We start from the raw sequence: 13,063 nt of genomic DNA on the forward strand, positions 1-13,063 counted from the left end.
CTATTGATATGGTATTTTGGATTCTTCATGTGAATTTCAGCCCTTCAAGTAGTATCCACATAATGGTTGACCTCATAAATATATCCAAAAATAGTCAACAAAATTTGACATTTACACAATTCTCCATATTTATCTCCAGCAGAATAAAGTCCCCATCACGTTGAGGTACGTCAATGTCTCTTGCTAGCTGTGGCTTTGTTATTTCTGCTATGTAGTTATCTCCATTTGTTCTTATTTAAAAAAGCCACAGGTTAGTGAACATCAAGTTCAAGTTTACATTTATCATTGTGTGTGCAAAGATACAGTTAAAATTGTTTCATTTGTGTGCTTTTCAGCAAGTCTTACCTTAGGCCTGAAGAGCGTCCCCTTAGAACTGAGATGCCAAGGAATCGCTTTAGCCAGAGGATGGAGTATTTGTGGAATTTGTTACTGCATGGCTATGGAGGCAAAGTTCTTGGTATATTTAAGGAAGAGATTGACAGGATCTTGATCAGCCAGGGCATCAAAAGTTACGAGGGGAAAGCTGTAGTATAGATTGTGGAGGTTCGTGTGGCCTCTCAGACTGGAACCTGGTGGGAATGTGTATTGTGGAGGGTCATGTGACCTTTCTGGCTGGACCCTAGTCCAAGGCTATATCACCTGTCAATCAAGTGTTAGATCTGCCCACCTGTGAGGCTGATGTGTGATCGGTCTTCAAGGTACAATGGGCCTGTCCTGGATCTAGAAACGTGGTGGACAATGGAAACCAGCTTTATATGTATGTAAGCTGTAATTAATTTACTTTTTATTAGTGTGAGAAAGAGAGAGAGAGATGGAGAGAATTGGTGGGTACCACGTGCTTAACTCTCGTGTTCCCATTTGGGAGTTGAGAAGGTTTGGCAGTGATTTATTAGCACCCAATGTGTAGTTATCTGTGTATTATTGCTATATACGTTTTCGTTAGTTGTGACCATTTGTGAACTCTAGGCTGCGAGCCATGGTCAGTACTGGAGGGCTGACTGCCATGGGTCTGTTCTGGATCCCGAGCAACAGTGAGATTGTTGTTTAGTTGCACGGGTATAAAAATACTTAATAATAAAGATGTTGAAACTTTCAGCCATACTCTTTTTCAATTATTCATTCACAAGATGTAGGCATTATTGATTTATTGTCTATTCGTAATCACCCCTGAAGCAAGACATTAGTTAAGAGTAAATCATATTGGTAGATCTGGAGTGGTGTGTCAGGCAGACCAAGAATGGATATCAGAATTGGAATCCTGAAGGGTGTAATTGGACCAGATGGGATTTTACAACAATTCAGTGTTTAAATTTTTACTATTACAAGGAATAAAGCTAATTTGAGATTAAGTTTTTTTGATTTAGATTTTTCAGGAGTCCAGGTGGGATGTGAAAGATCAGGAATTTTGCCCCAAGCAACATTGTTGTGCAGGAGAGGCAAAGGATGGGGTCTTTGGAGACGAGCAAGGTGAAGCAAAAATAAACGGGGATGGAGAACAGGATGACGATTTGCCGCTGCAAGGATCAACTCTCTTTTCCACCTTTCTGACCTCCCTTAAGTGGAACCACACCAGGAGAGTTGACACCAACCTCACAATCTCTTTTGAACATTTATTGCCCACCACTAGATTTGTGGATAGTTTCTTTCCTGCTGCTATCAAACAATCAAACAAGCCTCTCACCAGTAACATTGCCCTTTCTTCATTCAAAATGAATGAATTACTATAGACCTAGTCTCACTACTGAATTTTACTCTGCTATTCTTAAGTATGACCATAAGACATTGCAGCAGAAATAGGCTGTTCAGCCCAACCTTCTCTGAACCCACTCCATTGTCAGCGCATCCTTTCTTAAATGAGGAGAACAAAATTCCTCACAATACTCCGAGTGAGGCCTCACCAGGGTCTTACAGCATCACATCCTTGCTCTTGTACTCGATTCCTCTGGAAGTGAATGCCAGCTTCCATTTGTCTTCTTCACCAATGACTCAACATAAATGTTTATCTTCAGGCTATCTTGCACGAGGACTGCCAGATCCCTTTGCTTCTGGGAATTTTCAATTTTTTCCCCATTTTGAAAATAATCTACTGTTTATTTTTTTTCTTACCAAAGTGCATGACCCTACACTTTCCAACATTGTATTTAATTTGCCACTTCTTCATCTTTCTCAATACTTTTCACCTACCATCTGCAAACATGACCACAGCGTCATTCATTCCATAATCCAAATCATTAATATAGAGTAAAATTCCAAAATTCCAGAAGCCTGAAATGTGGACCACCCGAGAATCTGGACCTCGAAAACTCTCGGTTTTTTTGTACGGATGAGGGCGTGTGTCCATGCCCACAGATGCACAACGGCAACGGGTGACCAGGTGGAAGTCGCAGAAGTGTAAGACAAAAAAATTATTTGTCTTTTGTGCTTTGTATTTTTACATGAAAAAAATGTTTCGTTAATAAACTATCACAATTTTATTATTCCTCCGTAAATTTGAAATTTAAAAGTACTGCCCAAGAATCTGCAAAATCTGAAAATCTGGACCGGCCCAATCCTCGAGTAGTCTGGATTTTAAGACTTTTACTGTACAACATAGAAAGAATCAGCATTCATCACTTAACCATGTGGAACAACACTAGCAGCCGGCAGCCGATCAGAATATCATCCCTGTATTCTGACACTCTGCTTCCTACCAATCAGCCAATGTTCTATTCATGCCAAAATATTTCCTGTTATACCATGGGTTCTTATCCTGTTAAGTAGCTTCATTTGTGGCACCTTGTCAAAGTCCTTCTGAAAACCCAAATACACGACATCCACTGTATCTCCTTTATCCAGCCTGCTGGCCACTTCAAAGAATTCCAACAACATCCTGGTGTTGGCCTTTCTTGTCATGTGTCTCTGTAACCTCATCCTTGACAATCAACTCCAACATCTTCCAAACTACTGACGGCAGGATAACTGCTCTATAATTTCCTTTCTGCTGCTTTCTTCCCTTCTTGAATGGGGGAATTTTCCAGTGTCTGGGATTATGGCAGAATCTATCAATTCCTTAAAGATCATTATCAATACTTCCACAATGTCTACCACAGTGCTTTTCAACCTTTCTCTTTCCATTCACAAACCACATTAAGTAATCCCTATGCCATTGTGATAGTACAGATCTATCATCAATGTATATAGTGTATATAGTTACAGTATCTAGACTGTGCTTACAGCGATTGGCTGAGAGCTAAGCCACACCTACTGTCTGGGCCTTAAAGGGTTGTGTCCCTAGCCAGGTCGGATCATTCCGGACTGGTCGGCCACCTGTGAAGAGCTCCTGTCTTTTGCTAATAAAAGCCTTGGTTTGGATCAACAAGTCTTTGATTCTTTCGACGAACTCTACAGCCATAAGTGCTATGTGATTAGTAAGGGATCACTTATCTAGACCCAATTTTTACTGAAGTATTTTGCTTGAGTAAGACTGTCCTTGGCCCATTTCCTTTGGAGTCATGAAAGCATGCACATCACGAGTCAATTAGGTACGATTAAAACAGTGGTTTTTCAGACTCTTTCTTTCCACCCACACACCACCTGAAGCAATTCCTTACTAATTCACAGAGCACCTATGACATAGGGAATACACTTAAAGTGGGATGTGAGTGGAAAGAAAATGTTTGAGAACCACTGGCCTACTGCTACTTATTTTAGAACCCGAGCATGCAATCCATCAGGTCCGGGAGACTTATCCACCCTTAGACCATTCAGCGATTTGAGCACCTTCTACCTTGAAATGCACTCACTTCCCTTCTCTGATACCCTTCGACATCTGGTGCCCTGCTAATGAAGGATGATGGAAAATAGTTCCTATTCCATCTCCTTGTCTCCCATTATTATTTCTCAACTATCATTTTCTAATGGTCCTCTATTTACTCTCACCTCTCTTTTACTCTTCATGTACTCTTTTTGTATCTTGTTTGACATTATTTGCTAGCCTACTTTCATGCATCATCCTTATTAGTTTTTTCATTACCATCTGTGTTTCTAAAAACTTTCCACTCCTCTATCTTCCAACAATTTTTTGCTTCCTTGTATGCTCTTGCTTTTTTAAAAATTGGCTTTGACTTCCTTTATAGCCACAGTAGTGAATTTTTTTTCCATTTAAATAGTTCTTTTGTTTGTATTTATTCTCCGCCTTCCTCATTTCTTGCAGAAACTCTGGAAATTTCTGCTCAGCTGTCTTCCCTTCTAGTGCCCCCCTTCCTATCTACTTTGGCCAGCTCCCTCCTCATTCCACAGTAATTGCCTTTACTCCACTGAAATGCTGACACATCTCAATTTAGTTTCTCCTTGTTAAGTCTCAAATTGACCTCATGCCTATTGTGATCAATGCCTCTAAATGATTCCTGTCCTCTAAGCTCTCTAATCAGCTCTGCTGAATTTTACACAACACTCAGTCCAGTGCAGCTGAGTGGGCTCTTCAACAAGCTGCTCTAAAAAGCCACCTCATATGCATTCTACAAATTTTCTCTCTTGAGATCCAGTCCCGACCTGGTTTTCCTCATCTACTTGCACGTTAAAATCCCCCATGACTACCATAGAATTGCCCTTCTCACACACCTTTACTCTTTGCTGTTGTAATTTGTTGTCCACATCCCAGCTACTGTTTGGAGGTGTGTACATAACTCCCAACAGTGTCCTTTTATCCTTGCCATTCCTTAACTCAATCCTCAATGATTCTATATCTTCTGATCCTATGCCACCCCTTTATAATGATTAAATTTTATTCCTTTCCAACGTAGCCTCACCACCGCCTCTGCCTATCTGGCTATCCTTTCAATATACTGTATACCTTTGAATATTCAGACCCCAGTGACATCCATCCTTTCGCCACGACTCCGTGAAGGCATATCTGCCGATGTGTAGCTGTACTATAATTTCATCCACTTTATTTCTTATGCTGCGTGCATTTAAATACAAAACTTTTAGCCCTGTATTTGCTACTTTTTTTGACTCTGTGTCCCTGTTGCATTGCAGCTCATCCCAATGCCTGCAATTTTGCCCTACCTGCGCGTCCTCCCGCATGAACTCCCTACTACCTGCCCCTACTTGTGGGCCAAATGCCTCTTCCTCTGCTTCTTCTCTTTGGCTCCACCCCTCTGCAAATCTAGTTTAAACCTGCCTCCCCAACAGCATTAGTAAACATCCGTGCCAGGATCTTGCATCCCCTCAAGTTCAGATGTAACCCACCCCACTTATACAAGGCACCCCTTTCCCTGAACGCATTCCAACGATCCAAGAACTTGAAACACCTCCCCCTGCGCTGTCTTTTAAGGCCCTGATTCGTCTGCACTATCTTCCTGTTCTGACCTTCCCTAGCCTGTGGCACCAGCAGAAATCCAGAGATTACCACCTGCTCTTCGGCCTCTTTCCTAACTTGTAAATATACTTTGCAGGACCTCAACCCCATTCTTGCCTCTGCCATTGGTACCAATATGTACCATGACCTTTGGCTGCTCACCCTCCCCTTAAAGAATATTCTGCACCCACTTAGCAACATCCTGGACCTGACAGCTCAAGACCCTCTCTTTGAGTCTCTTTTGCTGCCGCAGGAATCTCCTATCTGTTTCCCTGATCGTCAAGTTGCCTGTGACCATCACTCTACCTGACTTCTTAAGGCTCAGGGGTGGCCATGGTGATATTGGTCTGGCTGCTGCCTTGCTCAGATAGGTCATTCCCCTCAGCAGTACCCAACGGGTACTTGCTGCTGAGGGGAACAGCCACGGGGGAGGGGGGGTACCTTGCACTGCCTGCCTTTCTCCCTCCTGACTGTCACACAGCTACCTTCCTCCTGCCTCCTTGATATGAATGCATCCTTATAACACCTGTCTGTCACTACCTCACCTTAGCCTCTTGAAAGATCTAGAGTTCATCCAATTCCAGCTCCAATTCCCTAGCACAGCTTGTAAGAAGTTGCAGTTGGATGTACCTCTCAAAGATGAAGTCGCCAGGGATACTGTCCACATTCTGCAAGGGAGCATGCCCCTGCTCTGGATCACTCCCGGTGCCACGAGCAAGGAAAGGTCAGAGCAGGTTAGGTAGGGCAGTAGTCATGGGGACTCACTTCAGAGTAAATTCACATCAGGCCATTCCCACTGTGGTTGAAGAAAGAGAAAAAAAATTATAAAAACCTCAGCAAACTCAAGGACCGGAGCCTGTGTCTGATTCCTTGAATCAAAAAGAAATGTTTATTTTCAAGTACAGCAAAACTGAATGAAAAATATTTGTTTTTCATGCCTTCCAGAAAAGTGAACTGCTACGTACAATATAAAAATAAAAACATCAGGTTTACAATTAAAACTCAAATGTAGGATGTCACATTAAGTGAAATTGTAGATATGGAATATTGTAAGAGAGAAAAGCTACAGTGAGGCAGAGTAAGGCATCTTGTTATACTAATCTTAGACTAAGGCAGTGGTTCTCAACCTTTTTTCTTTCCACTCACATCCCACTTTAAGTATTCCCTATGCCATCAGTGCTCTGTGATTAGTAAAGGATTGCTTAAGGTGGGATGTGGGTTGAAAGAAAAAGTTTGAAAGCCTCTGTTTTAATTGCCCCTAATTGACTCGTTATGTGCACGGTTTCATAACTCCAATGGGGCAATAAAATTTTTTCTCAAACTATTCTTCTCATCTACTTGCACGTTAAAATCCCCTATGACCACCATAGAATTGCCCTTCTCACACGCCTTTACTCTTTGCTGTTGTAATTTGTTGGCCACATCCCAGCTACTGTTTGGAGGTCAAATTGTCTGGGAAAGGTCTCAAACTCACAAGCATCCCCTTCCCTCCCACCCCTTCCTCATTGGTAATCAATAGGTTTGTTGTGGGCAGGTCCTGGTTTGTAGGGGAAAGGTTTGAGAAGCACTGATGTCAAATTCAACAATTTGAACTTTAAACATTTTTTTAAGAACTCATTTGTTTGAAATGTCCTCAAAGGATAATTCTAGATTCCATTTATTGTCATGTACGCAAAACAGACACAAATAAGTTTCTCAAGCAAACTATTTCAGTAACAATTGGGTCTAGAGCAATGGTTCTCCACCTTCCCTTCCCTCCTTAAGCAATCCCTTACAGAGCACCAATGGCATAGGGATTACTTAAAGTGGTCCTCTATTTACTCTCACCTCTCTTTTACTCTTCATGTACTCTTTTTGTATCTTGTTTGACATTATTTACTAGCCTACTTTCATACATCATCCTTATTAGTTTTTTCATTACCATCTGTGTTTCTAAAAACTTTCCACTCCTCTATCTTCCTGAGTGGAAAGTTGACAACCACTGTACTAATGGGAGATTCATTCTTATATTACTGGGAGATCTGTTCAGATTTCAGATTTCTTGTCAGAGTACATACATGGAATCCCATACAATACTGAGATTCTTTTTTTTCCTGCGGGCATGGCACAGTCACCACTATTTGATAGTGGAAAAAATCAACTGTACACAGTGGGAACGTCAAAAGAACTGTAAACAGATAATGAGTGTCAGTGAACTGACTGTGCAATATGGGGAGAATAAAGAAAATCAATAAAGTGCATAGGTAAGAGTCTTTAAATGAGTCACTGATTGAGTTTGTTGTTGAGGAGTCTGATGGTGGAGGAGTAGCAGCTGTTCCTGAACTTGATGGTGTGGATTTTGTGGCACCTCTACCTCTTTCCTAATGGTAGCAGTGAGAACAGAGCATGTGCTGGGTGGTACGGCTTCCCTCCTTTGGCAGTGTTCCCTGTAGATGTACTCAGTAGTGGGGAGGGTTTTGCCTGGGTGTCTCCACTACCTTTTGGAGAGCTTTATGGTCAGGGGTATTGGTGTTCCCATACCAGACTGGGATGCAGCCAATCAGCACATTTTCACCAGACATCTGTCGAAAGTTGCCAAGGTTTCTGATATCAGATCGAACCTCCACAAATTTCTGAGGAAGTAGAACCATTGATGTGCTTTCTTCATGGTGCCATTGTTGTGTTGGGTCCAGGAGACATCCTCCAAGATAGTGACTCACAAGTACCTAAATATGCTCACCCTCTCCACCTCTGATCACTGGATTGTATACGTCTGTCGTCAACAATCATCTCCTTAGTTTTGGTGATATTGAATGCAAGGTTGTTATTGATGCATGATTCGGTCAAGTTTTCATTCTCTATCCCTATCTCATGCTGTCTCATCCCTATCCTTTTTACAACCCACTACCGTGGTATCGTTGGCAAATTTGTGGACGGTGTTATTGTTTACCGAGCTACACAGTCGTGGGTGTAAAGTGAGTCGAGCAGGAAAGTAAGAACACAGGTCTTTGGTGCTACGGTACTGATGGAAATCCAAGTGTGATAACAGCAGGAAATAAACTGTCCTTGTATCTCAAGGAGGGTGTTTTCAAGCTTGTGTATCTCCTGTGCAACGAAATGGAGAAGAGGGTGGGATGTGTCTTTTAATATATCGGCTGCTGTTCTGAGGCAACACGAGGTTAAGATTTGATGTAAGAGAGATTGTTTTTAGGGATGGTTCAAGCTGCATGCACAACTCTGCAGTTTCCTGTGTTCCTGAGCTGAGCGTTCCCATACCAAGATTTGATGCATCCAGACAGGTGCATCTATAAAAATTGTTAAGGGATCTTGGGGATATCCCAAACTCCTTTGGTCCCTGAGGAAGTTGGTGTGGATTCCTGGCCCGCAGGAAAAGAATCTCATGCAATGTCATATATGTACTCTGACAGTAAATCTGAACTTTGAATGAACATTCCATCGCACATCCCAGGGAGCTACCAAGCAAAATGTGATATCACAAGAGCAAAAGTGAATTAAAACCCTCAAGCCTTCACAGCTATTCTTTATGATTGTAACTGCAGTGACCCACACCTTATATTCTCATCCATGCCCTTTCTCACAAGTCTTGATTCCCTAATCTTTCAAAACTGCGCATAAAGCAAGTTTGCAAATTTGAGGACAAAACAAATTCTCAGAATGTTTTTCTGCAAGACGAAATAAAATTCCCGAAGACCATCTGGGAAAGGTCTCAAACTCACAAGCATCCCTTCCCCCCCACCCCTTCCTCATTGGTAATCAATAGGTTTGTCGTGGGCAGGTCCTGGTCAGTAACAGAATACAAGTTGGTCTGTAGGGGAAAGGTTTGAGAAGCACTGATGTCAAATTCAACAATTTGAACGTAAAACATTTTTTTAAGAACCCATTTGTTTGAAATGTCCTTAAAGGACAATTCTAGATTCCATTTATTGTCATGTACGCAAAACAGACACAAATAATTTTCCTTTGTTTGCCCTGTAAAGGCTAACAGAGTGGCACCACTAGTCCCACATGCTTTCCACAATGAGAAAGAGAAGAAGAGAGTCCCTTCGGATAATGTGTAACCATGGATACTGCCACCTCCTCCTCCGCCTTCTGTGCCCCCATCACCTCCATATCCACATGGCCCCCAGCCCAACCCAGATGTGAACCTGAGCTCTCTGTATGCAAATCACCCTTCTTGGCCTCTGGTTCCCAGTTCCTGAAGTGATTGGGAAACCAGAGGGTCTGCCATTGCCACCCTCGCGAATCCTTGCCCTGATACTTGGTTGCCAGGCCAACAGCTGCCTGCATCCACAGTTGCCTGGTTAGTACACGTGTCTTTAGTCCTTGATGGCATCCGATGCCCTGATTGTGAAATAAAATCAAGGAGGGTTATTTATTCTGAGCTTTAAGACCCAGGCAGCTAACAGCTCTGTAACGTAATCATTGTGCCAAGAAACCACACCCCCTCCTGCTCTCCTGTTGGAACGAGGGTCTCTCATTTTCCGCCCACATAAACACCCACGCACATCACTTCAGAGCAGCAGTGTGTAGACTCAGCAAAGGGCAGAAAATTGCCTGCCAGAGAGGGAGTCTCTGCTTTCTCCAACACTGCAGGACATATCAAACTGGTACAAAGAAAGGTCACATCATGGGGGTCGGGGACATAAACCGATTAAACCAGGACCCCTTTGCTGAGCCTAAAAAGTCACTTTTTTTTCAATTAGAGAAAAAGTACCAGTCAGGCATTTTATTTTGTAAGTGAGTGAAAATCGAAAAACAAAACTGCAGATGCTTGAAATTTGAAATAAATACAGAAAACACTGGATACACTCAGCAGATTGGCACGGAGAATGTTTGCTGCGTTTTCTGTTTTTACTTTATTACTTTTTTCTCCAAGTTTACAAAGCCGAACCAAAGTCCCTGACCTAGTTCTAGTGCTGTGGTGAGGAAAGCTGTGTGCCACAAACAGCTGTTTCTATCTCTGAGATCCACCGAATTAGAGAAGAGTATTCCAGGCATTAGAGCTAATTGAGCAGAAGGCAAGACATCTGTGTGATGCAGGATCAAACATCACTCTCACAAACTGAAATGCTTTAAACAAATTAAGTGGAATCTACCTTGTATGAAAAGAGCAGTGATATTATAAATTTAACATCTGATCTCCTGTGGTGCTGTACAAGATAGGGTGGATCTTGAATCACAATACATTCTTCTGGTGCTAAAGTGCAGCTGTGGTTTAGATAGATGGCTTTCTCATAGTATAATTATCTACACAGGGATTCGGAGAGTATCATTATCTTCAGAGAGTATCTGGGAGTGTGTCATTATCAACATGGAGTCGCCGGGATAAGGAGGAGGCTGTTTAGGACTGAAATAATGAGAAATTTCTCTGCACATTGGATGGAAAATCTTTGGAACTCTCTACTCCAGACTTCAGCGGAGACTCCATTTTATTTAAGTTTGAGAAATTGAGAGACTTCTTAATGTTAAGGGAATCAATGGATAAGGGAGGGAGCGGAAATCAAGAAACACGGGCAGGAAAAAGGCATAATTACCATGAAAACAGCCTATAATTTTGTTATGGCCCCCATTGAATTGCGGTGAGGTTCATCAGCTCCAGGAAGCCTCTGCAATTTCATTTCTCCTCATATGGGGCCTCGCGGTTAGAGTGTTATTTATGGAACGTTCCTGTGAATGGTCTTGATGGAGGTGTTAATGGGGTTCTGGGGAATCTGTCACATCACGCCTTTGTGAGCTCATTACTTCTGCATGTGGAATGTGCCGCTGCTTGGAAATAATGCCTGCATTGTGTCCTTGATGGAATGGAAGGAAGGAGGCCACTGTCCATTGACAACCCAGGTTATTCAATTCTCCCTCGCTTTCCTCAGAGCTCCACAGATTATTTTTCTTCCCGCTGATCGCAATTCATTTCTCTTTTAAAATCCCCCCATTTATTCCATTGCTCCTCACCCAACAAGCCAAGAAAGACACTGCATATATCGGGTCTCCTACAGTAAGCCTTTATCTACCAGGATTGTCCCATTTATATTGGAGGCTAGGGTGGGAATTTGCTGTTTAAGAGGCTGTGGTGCATTAATGCAGTACAGCTTGGAGAAGGCAGATTCTGGAGCCGGACATGTGAGTGAGAGGCATGCTGATCAGGCTTCTATGTGCAGAATGGCATCGAGCATCTTGAGTGTTTTTGCAGTGCACTCATTCGGGTGATGGTAGAGTACCTTATTGCACTCCTGACCTCCTGTCTCCTTTGTTTTGAGGAGTCACTCAGTACAGAATGCCCCTCCGGCCCATTTTACCCTTGAAGCGACAATATTGGCCTGACCTGTCCAACTGAGTTTCTGGTTCATGGTGACCTATATGGTGAATTATGACAGCAAAAGATTCACTGACAATAGCACCTTTGAGTGTCGAGAGTAGGTGGATGGAATCTCTCACGCTGGATAGAACGATTGCCCAGCACTTGTTGGCTGAAGCCTGTGAGTCTTGCCATGGGTGGGAATGTGCTTACCTGCAGAACCATGAAGGGAACTGGAAATTCTTGTTCGTTTATCATTTTTGACCTTGAAATGAATGTCTTTGGTAAAGTTGATGAAGATGTTGGGGTCCAGGATGCTGCCTTGACACATAATTGCAGTGATCCCTGGCTAACAATCACAGCTTACTTCCTTTGCGTGCTATCACAAGATAGAGGAGCAAAAGCAGGCCCGTTGGCACATTGAGTCTGCTCTGACATGACTCCAGCTAGTTGAAGCTTTCGATTCCTATTATGTTCATTCTCACTCAGGGTTCTTGATGTAGCTCAGTGAAAGGCACTGATATCAAGAGTAATTACTTTGGAATGTAATTATTTTCCTTGTGTCTGGACCAGTCTATTATGAAGTCTGAAGTCTGTGAAATCCAAACAGTGTTGATGAGCAGTTAACCAGAGTCCAAGTGATGCATAATATTACCGTTATCAACACCTTCAGCTACATGCTTGCTCGTCAAATGGTGTGAGAACCACATGTACAAGACGAAGGAGATGATTGTGGACTTCAGGAAGATGCAGGATGACCATTCTCCATCATCGTGGAAAGAACAGAGAGCACAAAGTTCCCTGATGTGCAATTAAAGGACATCTCTCCTGGACCTACAATACCTGCCTGCACTTCTCTGGAAGTTGAGGAGGATAACGGTATCAGCCGCCACCTTGACAAACTTTTACAGTGGCACAACTGAGGGCCCTGTCTGGCTGCATCATTGCATGGTATGGTACCTGCAAAGCATTGGTCCAGAGGTCAGTACAGAAGATCATCAAAATGGCCTAGAAGATCACTGAGATCTCCCTTTTCTCTACTGACGACATTTACCAGGTGTGCTGCATTAATAGAACTCCAAGAATTATGGAAGACCCTTTCCATCCTGCACTCAGTATCAAAATCAAGACTACCAGGCTTGGAAATAGCTTCTTCCCCCAGGCTGATGAGCAGCATCCTGTAAGTGAGTAAATAATTCCAGATATTTATAGTGGAATGCTCAGAAGTGCTCAAGAAACTCAGCAGGTAACCTCAAATATTTATATTTATTTTAAATTATATATTAATGCATTGATGTGATTCTCATGTACTGTGTATTATGTGTTTAAGTGTGTGTAACTATCCTTTGGAGAAATGCTGCATATGAAAAGTCTGATGATAATAAGCTTGAAGTTGAAGGGTATCCATATCTCAGCAGAATTGCAGGAGTTCC

At 42.5% G+C, this 13,063-nt stretch overlaps 1 long non-coding RNA gene across 2 annotated transcripts in view; it reads right to left on the bottom strand.

Annotated features, from left to right (window-relative positions):
- LOC138756057 (uncharacterized) overlaps window positions 1-11,012 on the bottom strand; it is a 51,122-nt gene extending 40,110 nt beyond the window's left edge. For both annotated transcript variants that reach the window (XR_011352707.1, XR_011352706.1), the window contains exons 1-2: window positions 10,873-11,012; window positions 5,969-6,134 (exon numbers count right to left, since the gene is read on the bottom strand). This is a non-coding gene — a long non-coding RNA (uncharacterized lncRNA). The remainder of the gene's footprint in view (window positions 1-5,968; window positions 6,135-10,872) is intronic.
- Between the last annotated feature and the right edge of the window lie 2,051 nt (window positions 11,013-13,063).

Source organism: Narcine bancroftii, chromosome 3, assembly GCF_036971445.1.
Source record: "Narcine bancroftii isolate sNarBan1 chromosome 3, sNarBan1.hap1, whole genome shotgun sequence".
Classification (NCBI taxonomy): Eukaryota; Metazoa; Chordata; class Chondrichthyes; order Torpediniformes; family Narcinidae; genus Narcine; species Narcine bancroftii.